Source organism: Perca flavescens, chromosome 2 (genome assembly GCF_004354835.1).
Source record: "Perca flavescens isolate YP-PL-M2 chromosome 2, PFLA_1.0, whole genome shotgun sequence".
NCBI lineage: Eukaryota > Metazoa > Chordata > Actinopteri > Perciformes > Percidae > Perca > Perca flavescens.
Window position 1 is genome coordinate 5,461,686 of NC_041332.1, and position 17,750 is coordinate 5,479,435.

Here is a 17,750-nt window from a genome sequence, read left to right on the forward strand (position 1 = left end):
ACGCTGCTGTCTAATTTATTCATAAGCTACACTTTTAGACAAATCTCTGCCTTTTCACGGCTCTAGCATGGCCTTTAATGATACACTAGCTCATTTTAAGCTTAAGTAACGAGCTAATTAGACAATGTTCTCTCCAAAATGAACAAAAACACTTAAACTTTAGTCTTTTATAGAAGTTGTAGAAAGTGTACCCCACATGTCCCACTTTCCCAGGCAGAACTGTTGCTCATGCAGGTTCTTACATTCCCTCACAACAAACTAAACACACGTTTCTTCAAGTCCATTGAAAGATTGGTTGGTTTCTGTGGTAACTTCTCCTGTCCATACTGGCCATGAAGAGATCCTTTCTTGTTGGATAGCTTTCAAAGTTAAAGTGTTTTATACAAAAAGCCACTGTCACTGTTTCCCAGTGACAGTGGCTTTTTGCTTAAAGATACAGTAGGTCTGGCTCCTCTGGCACCACCTACAGCCTGTAGTGCGATTTGCAAAAATCCACCGCACCCTGTTCAGATGCACCAATCAGGGCCAGAGGGATGTCTAACCCGGAGGTCTGTGTTTATCTGCCAGTAGAACTCCCGCTGGATGACTCGTTTCAGAAGGGTTGAAAATCTGCAACTTTCCTTCTTTAGCGTTTAGCTTAGCACGGCGCCATTGCAACCATAAACAACACTGGCTCTAGCTGTTTGCTGCTTCCTGTTTGGTGCTAGAGGGAGCCCACCCATTGGTTGTTGACAATGTTCACATTATTTAACTTCACTACCAAGACTTACGATAATATCAAACACGTTTGATTTTGTCGGAACATCAAGATGGGAAAAAGACTGACTCGGACTGAGTTTTATGACCTTACACCAAAAGATTTAGACCAGAGATCTTCAACAGGGGGTCCGCGACCCTTAGGGAGGTCCTCGAAGTTACTCCAGGACTTACATTAATATGAAACCCTGTGCCTTCCAAATGTAGGCCTATGTTCAACATAAAAACATGATGTATAAACAATGTATATCCATCTGCCAAGTTTAATATGCAGCTCAGTTTTATACAATATCTGTAGTAGGTCCCTGCTCCGTCTCTCTTTCAGCTCAGGTGTACTTGGTCTAAAACATGTTCAAGACCCCTTATTTAGACGATGGGAGCGCCCCTAGCAAGACTCTCAGGATTTCATTACAATATTGGAAATTTGTCTGCGACAGCGGAATCACTTGAAAAGTTGTTTGGTGTGAGGTCTGCATTAGTCTAACATGTTGGACCAATCAGAGAACTACGGGACAGATGACTCTGTACCAATTTCTTGCATGTTCACAACGCACTTCACAACTTTTCAACAGGAGCTCTAAAGCGGCTATAATCAATATGTTGTTATAATAACAATTAATCAAATGACAAATGTTAAAGGCTCCACTCAGCTTTACAGAGCTTTCAGCTCATATAAGTGCTCGTTTTGCCGCTGACAGGCTCAGATTAATATTCTAAGTGTCTGACAACATTATGGAAAGGATTTCTAGAGTAAGATCTTGTTTTTTAAACATAAAAACATCCGCAAAATTGCGTTCGCTAAAACCCACCAGACTCCATGTAGATAAACGGTCATTTTAGCATCGTAAAAACTTACTGTCATCGCCGCATCCCGGTCACATTTGGTTGGCTAAACTTAAATGCAACGGCCGCTGAAACAACCGTAACCTCCCGGTGCTCCGTACTCGGCTCATGATCACCTTTTCTCGGCTAAACTTGACTTGTCATGTGGCCTGTCAAGCAAAACCTCGCCACGTGGCCTGTCGGTGGTTCCTGTAATTTCCTGTATATGGAAATCCTGGAGCTTTCTTAGTGGTTATACTGCGTATACCTGCGTATCACGTAGACTACACTGTTGAAATGACGTCCGTCTCAACTTAATCGAGTGAAACCCTGAAAACTTTGGACACACGGACACTGTTTTTTTTTTAAAGATTTACGTTTATCAGTGTTTTTTGCCCCCATCGGTGCCTTCCAGGCAACGCTGCCTGGAAGGCACCGTTGGGAGGCACTGGTTATGGTTAGGTTTGGGGTTAAGGTTAAGGTTAGGTGCCTTGAAGGGGCAAAAAACACCATTGAGCAAGATTTACTTGCGGACCCGGCCTCCATCTCACCCCTAATGTGAAGATGTATAATGTGTTGTTTGATGATGTCCTTTAACATCGCTGCTGCGTACCCCAATCCTAGTTTCCGTCTCATACAGTCTCATACGGTTCCAACTAAACTCTTCTGCTTCCCTTTGATGCCAGGCATCCAGAACTGGCACTCGGTGTAATTTGCCCTCGCCGGGGTCTTTTCACAAACACACTGCATTCCCTGTTTGCCTTTTTTATTTGCTTTCATTGTTGTGTGTTTTTCTCTCTCTCTCTCTCGTTCTTCTCATCTCTGCAGTTTTGATTGTTTTTCGGTTTAATCGCAGCTTATTCCCGGGCCTTGTTTCCTTCTTCGTGTTGTTGTCATTTCATCCTCCTCCTCCTCCTCCTCCTCCTCCTGCTCGTCTCCGAGGGCTTGTTTTCTGTTCGTGCCATGGCTCTTTTCATGTGTCCCTCGCCGGCGGAAATTGACGCCTAAATACACAGGAGGACAGAACAAAACAAACAGACAAACAGCAGCCAGAGAACAGATGCAGGGCGGCTGCAAAATTCCTCCGTTTCCTCTCTCTCTCTCTCTCTCTCTTTCTTCTAACTGTGTGACATTGGAGAGAAAAGTGATGGTGCAACACGATGGAAACATCCTTCACAACAAAGACGCTGCCTCTGAAAGGAGAGCCGAGGCTGTTTACATGTGTTGTACATGAGCTTTACATGAAAAGAGGGATAAAGGCTCTCTCACACCCTGCCTTTAAACCCTAAAAGATAATTCTGGTTTATGACAGCTTAGGTCATGCTGTAGCGTTAGCGATCCCTACAACAGACAGTTTGGGTGATCATTTTACTGTTTTGTCCACACACTGTAAAAAATAATGGACATACAGTAGCAGAAGTGGCGTCAGTCGCCCATTGGTTTGTGGACTGCCGTTTTGAACAGTGGTGTAGTCTAGTTTTTTGTAGTGATTATACTGTGATCTTTCCCTCCCAGCTTCATGATCGCCAGTCCCAGAGCTTCAACCCCATAAGTATTTTATAACGTTATCGCATATAGCGTCAGCCTCATCTGGCTCATTTTCTGTAGTTTCTTTACTGTAACGTCTGCTACGGTGTCATTCGAAGCAGCACGCTTACAAAAATACTGTGTAGTTTAAATTCGCTTTTCGTTTCAAGTTTCAAGTGATTAGTTCATTTCAAATTTGCACAGAGAATGACCGCCAAGCGACTGTGTTGTTGTTCCTATGCAACTCGCAAGACAGGCGAGGTGAAGTTATGAAAGTAAGTGTGAAAGTTCTGTCAAAAAACAATCATTGTTACGTATCGTCATCCTTGCGCTTTTGTAAGTGGGTATACATAAGTCCTTGATTTTTCCTAGTGGGTATATGGCACGTGTCAAACTCAAGGCCCGCGGGCCAAATCCGGCCCCTCGCAGATTTTGATAGGCCCGCATATCAATTTAGGTTCATATTACATTTTGGCCCATTCTGCCTTATCTTTAGTTTTTATCACTTTTGCCAACGCTTTTGGAGCTTTTATCAGCATTTTTCAGCATTTTTGCCAGTTTTTCCGACGTTTTTGTCACATTTCTTTACGTTTTTGTGTTGCTTTTTTCTTTGATGGCTAAGTAACATTTTTTGGGGCTTTATGTCAACCATCGCTGTAAGTGAGTAGACTATATGAGACATGCAATAAACCAATAAAAGATGTTTGACTTTTTTTTGATTAAAGAGGTCCAAAAAGTGCCTCAGAACACACCAAAGCGACGCAGACTTGAGCATGTAATACGTCTCCATAACAGCAGACGGCGCTAATCTGTATTGTCGCCCAAAAAATGAAAACCGGCAGCTGATTGGACGAATGCATCGCGTGGGTCTGGTTTCTTGGGAAATTCAAAGCCTAAAATAGTTCACCGAAATGTGTTCTGAAAACATTTTAAGAGAGAAATAGGCCGTGCAGTTGCTGAATCTGTCTTCATTTCAGAGCAACAAAGGTCAGTTTAAGAGATTTTCGTCAGATTTTGAGAGACTCTAGTCACACTCATTCCACTCGTCATTTCCGGGTTAGCACTCCACCAATCAGATGGGTCATGGAGTCCGATTGCTGGCGTGCTTCAAAAGCTATTGTCCCTCAAATAATTGTCCAAAATATGCCACTTTAAGTTGGATATGTCAATCTGTTTAACCCTTGTGTTGTCTTACCGACGATTTTGTTATTCTTTTTCTACACTTTTCTCTATGTTTTAGTCGATTGTATCACTTTTTCCAACATTTGTCACTTTTTTTAACAATTTTTCGTCACCTTTGGCGATGTTTTTGATGATTTTTTTGGTCACTATTTCCGTCGATTTGTTTTCCTGCGTTTTTGTAGCTTTTTCCAACATTTGTCCCTTTTTTCAACGTTCTTTTGTCATAGTGATACAGAAAGTTTTTGTAAATGGGTCAAATTTGTCCCGAAGACAACAGGAGGGTTAACTAATCAAAACAATATAACTCAAACACCATCTCACGTTCTACGGTTCCACGTTTTTACTGTCCGCCATACCACGTTACCACGGTCCAAAAATAAAATGCCGACCTCGATGTGCGCAACACGCCTGTCGCAATTAGTACACACTTAAGTAAACTTTGGCTACCCACAGCTATCGCACACTGGTTGCCAATGAAACGGCTCCAACAGTGTGATATGTAATAGACATTTTTGGAGAGTTAAAGGTTTTGTTGCAGTTTTTTTTTTTGCTTTAACAGAACACACATCTGCCATCTCAACCCCACAATCTTATCAGAGCTTCTGCAGAAGGGACTCCAGAGAGCAGCGGAGAAAAAGGCCTGCAGAGAGAAGTGAATGAACGCCACAGACAGATAACAGACCGTTTATCAGCGAGCCGCCGGAGAAACTCTGTTGGAGGTGGGAAAGCCATCCCGCCATAATCAGGAGGAGAGCGGGAGAGAGGTTAAAGACGGGAAAGAAAATGGAAAAGAGCAAGATGAAAAAGAGAGCCAGGAAGAAAGTGGAAAAGGGAGGCCAGGTGAGTCAGAGGTAACCGTCTTTATTATAACACCAGAGCCATTACATCGCCCAGCCGGGCCTTTCAACTGGGAGGCAAATTTGAGGAATCAGACGGGTGATGAAAACGATAAAAAAAAAAAAAAGGCATTCCGGTATCCTGCGACTGCAGAGCCACTTGACATTTCTTATGACATTTGAGATCGTTTGAATCTGCTTGAAAATTGCAGCGTTTCATCCCGACGTAACGCTACACACACAAAAAACCCTTCTTATCTGCAAGATTATGCCGCCGTATTATACATGGGTATTATGCGGTGCTAATAGTGCAGTAGATACTTCACAAATGATACTAAAAATGCCTCGCATCACACACACACACACACACACACATACAAGGAGGATTTGGCCCTTCAGTAAAAGAATACTTCCGAGTATGCAAATGCCCACAAAAAGAATTAGGGCTTAACAGATTTCACTCACTCAAACAAAGGCACGCGGCTCTTTTCCCAGGATGCAACTGTCCGTCAGTTTGCAGGATTAAGGCTCTGGGTTGTGACAATGTGTTGAATGCAAAAAAGGGACAAAGAGACACCTCCTTTATTACAGGGATATGACTATAAATGCTTCTCTTGTTATGCCTGAGGAATGATTAAAGCCCGAGAAGGGAGAGGGACATGGAGATGGAGAGGCAATGCACTGCCCCCTGTAGGATAATCCTGCTCACAGCACATCTGGCTGAAATCTTTTCTGGCTCCGTCTCTTGAGTGGTATTGCCGGTGACATGCTTTATGTAGGGGAAGTGTCGAACTACTACAGAGCTGGATGGGCTTACTGTTCCCGGCATCGTTTTTTTAGCTTAGGCTATTGTCTCTGTAACTGTGATGAAACCCAAAAACAAGCCTACACACCCCTCATGTTCCAGTTGTCTGCTGGTTTTTCGTATTTTAAACTGATGCTGAGAGACTGAAAGACTGAGCTTTGGGCCTTTTGACGTAACGTTTCTGCAACACACACACACACACACACACACACATTGTCGATTATTTTCTGGATGAATGGATTAGTTGTTTGGTCTGAACACACCTCCCTGTAAGAACAGCACGCCCAGAATGCCCCTGAACACACCTCACTGTAAGACCAGCACGCCCATGGGTGGACAGATAGGCGCAGGTGCATTTGCTATTTAAACGACGTGGACACTGGACGGGTAATTGACAACTGCGTCGGTCTTAAACTAGCAAAGAGACTTGCGTCGGGCTTTTTCGCTGCTCTGCAATGTTTTTCGTTTTGTTGAGGGGTTTGTAATGTAGCTGAACTTTAAGTCTAAGTAGGCTGCCTCTGGTGCCCACAGGCACTGAACAGATGTCCTTGTATTGATCCACAGCTGCTCGCAGGAGGGTGAGGAGAGGTGGCTGATGGGATGTTGAGGTGGAGAACAGAGGTCCTCCTGTAACATCTTCTGTCCCCCGCGCTTCACTCTGAAGCCTCGAGCGTGTGAAAGACCCTTGTTAATTTACTGATAGCTGCTCTAACATCCAAACAGCCCCTAAGCTGTGATTGGTCCCTATTTTGGTCTTAAATAAAAACGCTTTCTTCTAATTAAAATCATTGTGAAAGTCTGAGTCTTCAACAGGTAGACAAAGGAACCAGAAACCCACCAGACTCCATGTAAATAATCAGGACTTTTAGCGTGTATAGAACCAGCACATTTCCACATGTAAATGGGTGGGTTAAGTTTTTTTTTTGACAAAACGAGAGTGGTGATTGTTGGAACAGTGGAAAGATGAACCAAGACGGATTTTGATAGTTTAATTAGTTTCTGTCGACTTTGAATTAAGTGTGTTTCATGTTGATAAAATTACTGTTTATTTAAATGGAGTCTGGTGAGTTTGGTGATGGCGATTTCGGGGCGGTTTCATCGTCAAAAAGGATTTTACTCTTTAACAAAAAGGTCTATCTCTGTAGGGATCCTTTCCAAAATGTTGTTAGACACTTAGAATAATAATCTGTCTGTCAGCAGCAAAAACAGAACTTTTAGTGGACGCAAACTGACGATGCACAAATGCCCCATAGGGTTACATTGCAGTCTGGTTCGCGGCTGCCGACTGCAGCGATCTCGCTTAATACTGGACCAACTTCAAAGATTGTTGTTCCCATCAGTCACTTAAATACATAAAATGGGGAAATAGAGTATGGGCTGAAATAAAACTATGTTACCCTTTAAATCACGTGTCAAACTCAAGGCCCGTGGGCAAAATCAATTTTCATTTCCCTTCAGTACTACGTCTTGGGTTTGCGGTATATTCTTGTGTTTTCTCCATTAAAATTTTAACCGGTCCAATCAGCGAACAGAGGGAGTGGCTGAGAACGATGACGTTGAGGCTCGGTAACCTTCGGCGAGTTCCGTAATGGCTGCGGAGAAAGATGCGAGCGAAGCCATTCGGTCCATTGTGGCAATGCTACCGAATATCCAGAAGTTAAAGCCCGAGCAAGAGCGATCTTTGCTGAGTTGTGTTGGCGGCCATGATGTCGTGGCCCTCCTCTCCCACGGGGGTTCGGGAACAGTTTGATTTTCCAGCTCGCTCCGTTAGTGGTGAAGGAGTTAGCTAAGGCTAATGCAAGCGATGCTAAGCCGATAGTTGTTGTTGTCTCCCCCTGTTGTTAGCCTGGTCCTACCAGACAGTACATAGGAGGGCGGAGAGTGGCCAGACTCTTTGTACAAATGAAATGTACCAGAGTCTGGTAGGACCAGGCTAGTGTACCAGAGTCTGGTAAGACCAGGCTAGTGTACCAGAGTCTGGTAGGACCAGGCTAGTGTACCAGAGTCTGGTAGGACCAGGCTAATGTACCAGAGTCTGGTAGGACCAGGCTAGAGTACCAGAGTCTGGTAGGACCAGGCTAGTGTATCAGAGTCTGGTAGGACCAGGCTAGTGTATCAGAGTCTGGTAGGACCAGGCTAGTGTACCAGAGTCTGGTAGGACCAGGCTAATGTACCAGAGTCTGGTAGGACCAGGCTAGAGTACCAGAGTCTGGTAGGACCAGGCTAGTGTATCAGAGTTTGGTAGGACCAGGCTAGTGTATCAGAGTCTGGTAGGACCAGGCTAGTGTACCAGAGTCTGGTAGGACCAGGCTAATGTACCAGAGTCTGGTAGGACCAGGCTAGAGTACCAGAGTCTGGTAGGACCAGGCTAGTGTACCAGAGTCTGGTAGGACCAGGCTAGTGTATCAGAGTCTGGTAGGACCAGGCTAGAGTACCAGAGTCTGGTAGGACCAGGCTAGTGTACCAGAGTCTGGTAGGACCAGGCTAATGTACCAGGGTCTGGTAGGACAAGGCTCAATGGTTTACAATACGAAATACGAAAAAGTTTTTATCGCTTTTTCAGACATTTCTGTCACTTTTTCAGACCTTTTGGGTGCTTTTTTTCTATGGTGGCTGAGGAACTTTTAAGGACTTTATTTCAACCAAACTGTAAGTGAGAAGACTATACGAGACAAGCAAAAATACAGTCAAAGACATTTGTCTTCAAAGCATGTAGCCGATAGTGAAATTGAGTTTGACACCCCTGCTTTAAATCCTCTGCCTCAATGTTTTTGTTAGAATTCCAATTTGTATCGGTATTGTAGAGAATGTAGCTCAAATACTCTTCTTTTAAATGCTGAGTTGACATTTTCCTGCTGGTCTCAGGGTGTCTGAGGGAACTGTAAGCGGTCAGTCCTCAGCTTCATATCTTCCCCCAATCGCTGCAGAGTGTCGCTGTACCGAGCACGAGATCTCTGACCGTCCTCTTATCAGGCCGAGCAGCTCCTCCACCAACCTGCGCCTCTCCGCCCAATCACACTTCACACGGCTCGGCTAATAGAAAAATAAATTGCCGGGGAGCCAATTCCAACACGGTGTGCCATGAGAAGAGAAACCCGGAGCCCGATTCCTCTAAAATAATGAAGCCATAACACTCGGATCAGGTTATTAAACGCTGATGGGATTACTGACCAGCTCAGCCTGATGGGAGATGCAAGCTCAGCGATCCTCAGCTGTTTCGTCAGAACAGGCCAAATGTAGACACACACACACGCACACACACACGCACATTATATTTTGTGGACTAAATATAACCTTAATGTCTGCCGGAACGACCGGCAGCTCGCGGTGCTCCGTACCCAGCTCAAACTCGCCTGTTTTCGGGTAACTGAACCGCCAACTTCCGCTGATACAACGGAGGTCTGTAGCCGGCATCACAAAGCTTTGTAGCGGCTAACCGTACAGTCACATTAGCTACAAAAGACAGCGACACACACTCGCTTGATGGGCGTTTTCTGGGCGGGCCTACTCCTGGTTGCTTGGCAAATGTAAACAGAAATTCTCTTGCGCTACCTTCACTACGCCTCTGTATCGGTAGTAGCACGCTATTGCCTAGTATCTGCAAGAGGTCTTACAAGTCACTTCAGGGGTATTGTCAAGTCACAAGAAAGATGTTTTTGGATTTACAAGTATTTATCGCTCGATAGGGGTAACAAAATATATGGGATAAAATGCCAACCAACCAAGGGGGGGGAAACTTCGCTTCAGAACTCGAACCTCCCATGGCGCCATTTTGATGCTACAAAGGTATCACCTCCCGTTAGCATTCCACTGACTAGCATTCATATTGACGTCACTTGACAGCGAATAACTTTACATCTGAAGCGTTTAAAGACTCTATTTGTCCATTGTTTAGTTCTAAAGAAACACACCAATGTATAAAAGGCTCTATTACCTTGTATCTCACGTTATGGCTCCGTAGCAGACGTTTTTATAAAAATAGGCTAACGGTTGTATCACATAGTAGAGGAATTACCGTATAGTACAGGAGAAGCTCACAGGCAGTTTCGACTTACATGAGCTGTTTAGGTTTAATTACTAATGTTAACTAGCATTTTAGTTAGCAATAATTAGCCTGTGTCTATGTTATCTCCTTACATATACCTACGCTCTCCGTCTCTGTAAGATTGGGAATGATTGAGATTTCTCTTGGCACAGCTACCAGAAGACTTCACACTTTCAGACACGTTGCTCACGTCACATTTACATTGTCTCTGTCAGTTGGAGGCTGCGCAGTAAAGCAAGAGATCACCGGAAAAGTGCTTCTAATAGCCTTCACTGGTCTCCGTCCAGAGCAACGGGGTCTATTGGTCCATTATATACTGTCTATGCAACCAACGTACGTACGTCACGCTGCCGTCACGTTGCCTCACTCCGATTGGCAGTCAGTTGAAAACGAATGGCAGCCTGCCGCTTTGTCGCTGTCTCTTGTAGCTAATGTGACTGAGGGGGGTCAAACAACTAGCAACTGCCGCTTGGCGTCATGGAGCTCGTAAGCCAGCCGGCGTCACGTGACCGGCCGGCGGTCTACTAATTTCGTAGGATGTCATATATACGTTTTGGTGTGCATATACATTTTCGTATGAAATCATACGGACCCGCTTATGAGAGTCTTGCCTTGAATTCTTGAAGAAAGATGTGTTTTTCTCGCATGCCTCCACGGTTGTAGGAAAAACTGAGAACATTCTTGATAATTGGACCTCCGCTACTTCACTTCAAAACTAATTTTCGCCTACTTCCTTTACTACTTACCTGAGTGTCTTTGTCCGTAATTGCCATGCACATTCTAATCCGAGGTCACTTTGCGCTGCTATAGTTGCAATTATTTGTGGCCACCCAGGTGTGCCAGATATAACTGCCTGTGATGTTGGATTATTGGTTTAATAAATAGGCTACATATTAAGCCTTTGAGTAAGAGTAGCATGTAAAGCTGAACAGAGGCGCCTGTTGGCCACCCACACTGCTGCTGCTGCAGCGTTCAGCGGGTCCTCATTAGGCTCCGACGCTTTGGCGACCGGTCCTTCCGTCTGTGTGGCGTTCATGTGGCTCTAACGGAGCAGATCGCTGCTCTTCAGCCTCCGTGCTCAACACACACACACACACACACACTGCCTGGGGGCCTAAGGCTGAACGCCACGCTGCTGATGGAGACAGCAGGACAAAGAGAGACCTGAAAGGCCTCCAACAACCGTCAGATCTCTGGGTTGTTAGTTCAGAAATATCAGAACACTATGACCAAGTCTGAACCCTCACTAAAGGGTCACGCTGATCATTTTTGCATTTAACCCTTGTGTTAAACCCTCCTTTTATGTTTTTTTTATTTCTTTATTTGATGTTTTCTACGCTTTCCCCCCCCAGATACCGCCAGTATATACAGCCATTAAACCAACTTATTACCACAAGTTTTACAATTATTTTTTCAAAATGAATGGTCAACAAACCTCATTTATATAATTTTATACCTAATTTTTTAGTTAAAAAGCAGAAATTATGAAATATTTTGACAATTAAGTTAAAATCCGAGGAAAACTTGTGTCAGAGTTTAATCAGTGAATTGTTTTTAAACCATTTTTTGTATTTTTTTCTCTAAATGCTGTAAAATATAATATAACATCCGGAATTCAATGATATTGCGAAGAATGTTGCATTGAACCAACCATGTTTTTTTTCGAGCAATATGGTTAAAATAAACTAGTGCTGTCAGTTAAACGCGTTAACAGCGTTAACGCAAACCTATTTATAAACGAGGAAAAAAATAATAGGACAAAAAGAAATCAAGAGACATTTAGAATAGATAAAACTGTGCGATTAATTGTGATAAATTGAGAGTTAACTATGACATTAATGCGATTAAATATTTTAATTGTTTGACAGCAGTAAAAGAAACCCATATTTTTTCGTCGAAACTTTGAAAAACAGGTCAAGTTTGACCCTGGGAACAGCAGGAGGGTTAAAAGCTTTAGTTTTTGGGTAATGCACGTGGAATCTTTAAAGTCTAAGGGGTTCCTCCTCTCAAGGGCTTGATTGTGATCTGAACAATCTGAATTTTAGATCATAGGCAACGTGATATGACTTCCCGTAAACATACACACCAACTTTCTTAAGTGCCGTGTTATCTGTACGTATTTTTTTGGTGGCATTAGAGCAGGGATCTTCAACAGGGGGGCCGAAAGTCTTTTCAAAAATGAAAAAGTCTTAACATGAATCCAACATATTATTAGCAAATATCAATCCGCACTGAAGATAGGCTTACTGGCCCATAGGTAAGGTAGTCACTAAGGTAGCCATCCACAGATACAGTTCATCCTAAGGATTCACTGTGCCACACATATGTTTTAAAATTTTAAATGTAATTTTTTTTAAAGCTTAGTATTCTATGCAAAAAAAAGGTATGTAAAAAGGCTTTAGGCAGCCCTACATGGAATTGTAGGCCCAGTTTATTATGCAACTTCATTTTATACAATATATGTAGTAGGGGGTCCCTGCTCCATCTCGCTTTAAGTTAAGGGGTCCTGGGTTTAAAAAACGTTGAAGACCCCTGCATTAGAGGAAAGATCCAGGAGCATCCCAAATAGTTTAGCTATAAAGTACATCCTCTGGGCAATAAGTCCTCCAACACCATACACCGATATGGGTTGATAATTCCTCCCCTCTAATACGACCCACAGGAGAGTTTTCCGTCCACGTATCTAAACCAGAGAACGCAACAGGCGCGGTTTTAAGCGCGTTAACGTTGTGAAACTGTTGCAGTTTTTGTTACGTTTAGGAGCAAAAATGTCTTAGTTATGTTCAGAAAAAGCGCAAAAAAATCTGACGTCACTACACTTCCGGTTACGCATGTGATCTCCTTTTATTTTCTGACGCGACAGCGCTGTCACTACCCGATGTGAGTCCAGTGCAGATGTGAGTTGCGCATGCGTCACTTTGCGACAAGTAGCCTACAATATACTGTCTATGGTTTTGAGCTAACACTAGCAATCAAACAATCATAGATAGCTAAAACGTTTTTGAAATGACTGCTAGCTAAGATGCTAACGGCGTTTTGAGCTAACGTTAGCAATCAGACAATCATAGATAGCTCTGCTAGCTACAAGTTAGCAATCAAACAACAAAGGCTGTCACTTGACTGGCGTTTTTAGCTAACGTTAGCAATCAAACAATCATAGATAGTTACAAAGTTTTGGAAGTGATTTCCATCTATTATTGTATGTAAAGAGAAAAGTTGATTTTACGGATTTCACAAATGTCAGCATGACACGTTATGCCGTAAACCGTTTAAATCAAAAGCATGTGCGACTCACATCTGCACTCGACTCACATCGGGCAGTGACAAGCGCTCTCTAGCTTCCTCAACTTACTTCCTGTTTTGATCCCGTCGTAACTACTACGGCCACTAGAGGGCGCCGCCACTAGAAACCTAAAATATAAGTTGTGATTGCTTAACATGACAGATGCATTGTATCATTGTAGGTTTTAGCACAATTGCTACAGAATATCCTTCTCGTAGTCCCTGGGCAGGTAGGCATCCTTCATGGATAAGTGACAGGAACAAGAGCTGGGGGTGGGGGGGGGGGGTGGAGCAGGGGATTATGGGAGGAGGATGCTGCCCGGCAGGTGACGCTCAGCGTGGGAGCATCGAAGGAGGAGCGCCCTCCTTGACCTCCGACTGCCAGCAGAGGAAGGAGGCTGAGCGTGGACCACCCCTCCTCCTCACGCTGTGGATAGCAAGAAGTCTTATCTGTGTTGTTATTATTATTGTTAACTTATATCATTGTTGGGTTTTGTTAATCACTTTCATTTTTTATATTAATTGAATTGTCTGAGTTTATCAGTCCCTCATCGAGCTGAATGCCCCGTTGCACTGCCATATCCATCCACACACCTGTTTTCACTTCACTAATCATCTCTTTTAGGCATTTATTTTGCCTATGTATTCATATAATGTATCTCACACAGCATTTTTAGTGTATTACTGTCTATGGTGTACCACTGTGCTGGCTGTTGTCTACAGTTCGTTTTAAGTCGATTGCAGCGGTGTGTAGCACTACCGCCCAAGCAAACATTCCTAGGTGACAATAAAGTCGTCTCATCTTGAACATATCTGTGTGTATGTCTTATCTGTATGGTTGATTGTCTGAGCCGTAAGAGGGTGGAGGCGTGGAGGAAATGTCGATGGTGAAAGAAAAGCCTTGTTTGTTTGTTTTTCGGCAGAGAAAAAGGCTGAAGGGACAAGCCCGGTGAAATAAAGCAGAGTAAGGTCAGCAGACTGGCCATGTGACGGCACACCAGCCTGGATTAGCCGCGGTAAGCCTATTAAAGTGGTTTGGACTAGGTTGGCCAGCGCAGACTACACTTCATTCCCTGCACGCACACACGCACGCGCACTCACACACACGCACAGGCCTGCTGGCAGTGGTGGAATGTAACTAAGTACATTAACTCGAGTACTGTACTTAAGTAAAAATATTGAGCTGCTTGTACTTTACTTATCTTTTCATGTTCCTTTCTACTTCTTCTGCGCTACATCTCAGAGAGAAATATTGGACTTTTTACTTCACTACATTCCTCTGTTCCAGCTTTAGTTACTAGTTACTTTAGTTACTCCACTACATTCACCTGTTCCAGCTTTAGTTACTAGTTACTTTAGTTACTCCGCTACATTCATCTGTTACAGCTTAAGTTACTAGTTACTTTAGTTACTCCGCTACATTCATCTGTTACAGCTTTAGTTACTAGTTACTTTAGTTACTCCACTACATTCATCTGTTACAGCTTAAGTTACTAGTTACTTTAGTTACTCCGCTATATTCATCTGTTACAGCTTTAGTTACTATTTACTTTAGTTACTCCACTCATCTGTTACAGCTTTAGTTACTAGTTACTTTAGTTATTCCGCTACATTCATATTACAGCTTTAGTTACTAGTTACTTTAGTTAATCCACTACATTCATCTGTTACAGCTTTGCTTACTAGTTACTTTAGTTACTCCACTACATTCATCTGTTCCAGCTTTAGTTACTATTTACTTTAGTTACTCCACTCATCTGTTACAGCTTTAGTTACTAGTTACTTTAGTTACTCCGCTACATTCATGTTACAGCATTAATTACTAGTTACTTTAGTTACTCCACTACATTCATCTGTTACAGCTTTAGTTACTAGTTACTTTAGTTACTCCGCTACATTCATGTTACAGCATTAATTACTAGTTACTTTAGTTACTCCACTACATTCATCTGTTCCAGCTTTAGTTACTAGTTACTTTAGTTACTCCGCTACATTCATCTGGTACAGCTTTAGTTACTAGTTACTTTAGTTACTCCGCTACATTCATCTGTTCCAGCTTTAGTTACTAGTTACTTTAGTTACTCCGCTACATTCATCTGGTACAGCTTTAGTTACTAGTAACTTTACACATTCAGATTCCTGCACACAGAACACAAGTAGTTTATAAAACCTGATGTTTTATAATAAATTTAATCAACCCAAAAAACAGCCTTAAGTCCAGCTGAGATGATTAAACCATTAAACACACGATGCATTAAAAAGGTCCACTGTGTGGGAATGTCTCCCATCTAGCGTTGAGATCACAGATTTAAAACATCTCTTAAAAGATGGACTGACAGACTTATTTTTAATTTTTATTAGATGAGATGAGATGATAATTTTAATCATGTTTGATGTTTGTTTGTGAAGTGACCTTGGGTGTCATGAAAGGCGCTTTAAATAAAATGTATTATTATTAATAATTGCAATCAACTCTCTGGCACCACGCAGTTCAAAGTAGGTATTACATCTACGGTAGCCTTCACGCTTCAAAAAGCTGCTCTCTTGCTCTTTTTAATCTCCTGAAGAAGAAGACTCCTGTTCCTGAAATTTGGATTATGAATATGTGTGTTCCTCCATGTTTCCTTCTTCAAACTTGTCGGGGCCGGGAAGCTACGATACCCATTAGCAGCATTAGCAGCGTTAGCAGCAGCTGAGAGTTTATCATGTGACTAGTGTTAATTTTGTCACCTATTTTTAATTTAGTCATAGTCTTGTGCCAAAATTTTTTGTTAGTCAAGTTTTAGTCGACTAAAAGTCTCGCCATTTTAGTCAAATTTTAGTCAAAACATTTTACTTTTTTTAAATAAATTATTTCTGATAACCATTTCAGACATAAGTTATATAAATAAATAAAAAAAAAAAAAAAAAAATGCTGTAAAGTTATATAAATATTGAGCCTCTTCCTTATTTCACCAATAAACGACAAAAACAACCACTGCATGAGGAAAGGATATTTTACAATAAAATAAATGCAGCACGAAACTGGCGAGGCGTATTTCAAGTGAACGCAACATGTGTTGTTTTTCAGACAGACAACAGCAGCTGCAGACTGTCGTACGTCTCGTGTTGGAAATAGAGACAAACCTTTCCACCGTTTAGCTGTCAGCATTTTAACTGTGTTAAATCCAACTGCTAGCTAACGGTATGCTAACGTTACCTGCTGCCAAGTGTAGTGTTAACTAGCGCCCCGTGCAACGATGTTTCGGTTGACTCTAACGTGCGTTTAGGAGCATCAGAGAGAAGCGCAGGCTATTCGGTCTGGTAGATACCGGTCGTTAGGGCACCTGTCGGGTCTCAGTACCAGCTGAATATTCTCTCTCATGATGAAAAAGTAGAGACGATTGTAGACGAAAATGAGAGAGATTTTATCTTAGTTTTTATTTTATGCAAAACATTTCAGTCTCGTCTTTTTTCGTCAACAATAATGCTTGTTAATTTAGTCTTAGTCAGCGTTTTTGGACATTGGCGCAGTCTCGTCATCGTCTTAGTCATGGAAAAAAAGGTCGTTGACGAACATATTTAGTCTCGTCTCGTCTGACGAAATTAACACTTCATGTGACAGCGAAAACGCGAAAGGCGGAGCAATATGTCCTGTATGTCCCTAACCGGCTAACGTATTTCAAGATGGAGCATGAATATGGAGCGTCTACCCTAGTTCATGCGAATGTAAAATGTCAAGCCAAAAGGAATACTTGGAATTGATGATGGTTTTAAATATTCATGAAAAAGGACAAGTTGGTAAATGGGCAACACAGATTTTGATCATCAACAACTAAACACCTTACACTACTGGGCCTTTAACCCTCCTTTTGTGGCTTTTTAAGCTTTGATGCTTTTAAACACTTTCTGGCGCTTTCAAAAGCTTTTTCTGACACTGTTGCCGCTGTTTTTAATTCTTTGTAAATCATTACAAATTATTCCAGCAAAGAACCAAGCAGGAATGTCTTGTCACATGATCCAAATTTTCTTCAACACACCATTTACAGCGTGCAGCTTGTCGTTTCCCCCGAAGGGAACCGAGTTTGAGAACGGCAACACGCAGAGAGAGGAAGGCAAGGCTCACGCGCCGTCAGGCTTTATCCTGGAAATGTACTACCATAGATCCAGACTAGAGCAGCTTACATTTGTATTTTCCTTGCACATACAGTACTGTAGCCTTCACCTTGTGGGGTAAATGCACATTTGTAGTTCTAAAAGTCAAAATTCAGCAGCAGAACGCACTTAGTTGTGCACTCCTGCTTTCTAGACAGCACGCGTTTTAAAAACCCTGGCATGGTGACTCATTTTTTATCGTTTTATGCAAATCAAATGAACGGCAGCTGGGCTCATTTACCACCATTGCCTTTGTAAATATCCCGCTAAATTGTTAAACCTACACTGTGTAATGTTTCGAGTTGATTCTTGGCAAAAAAAACAAAAAAAAACAAATATGTGCTCATTCATGCGTAATTAC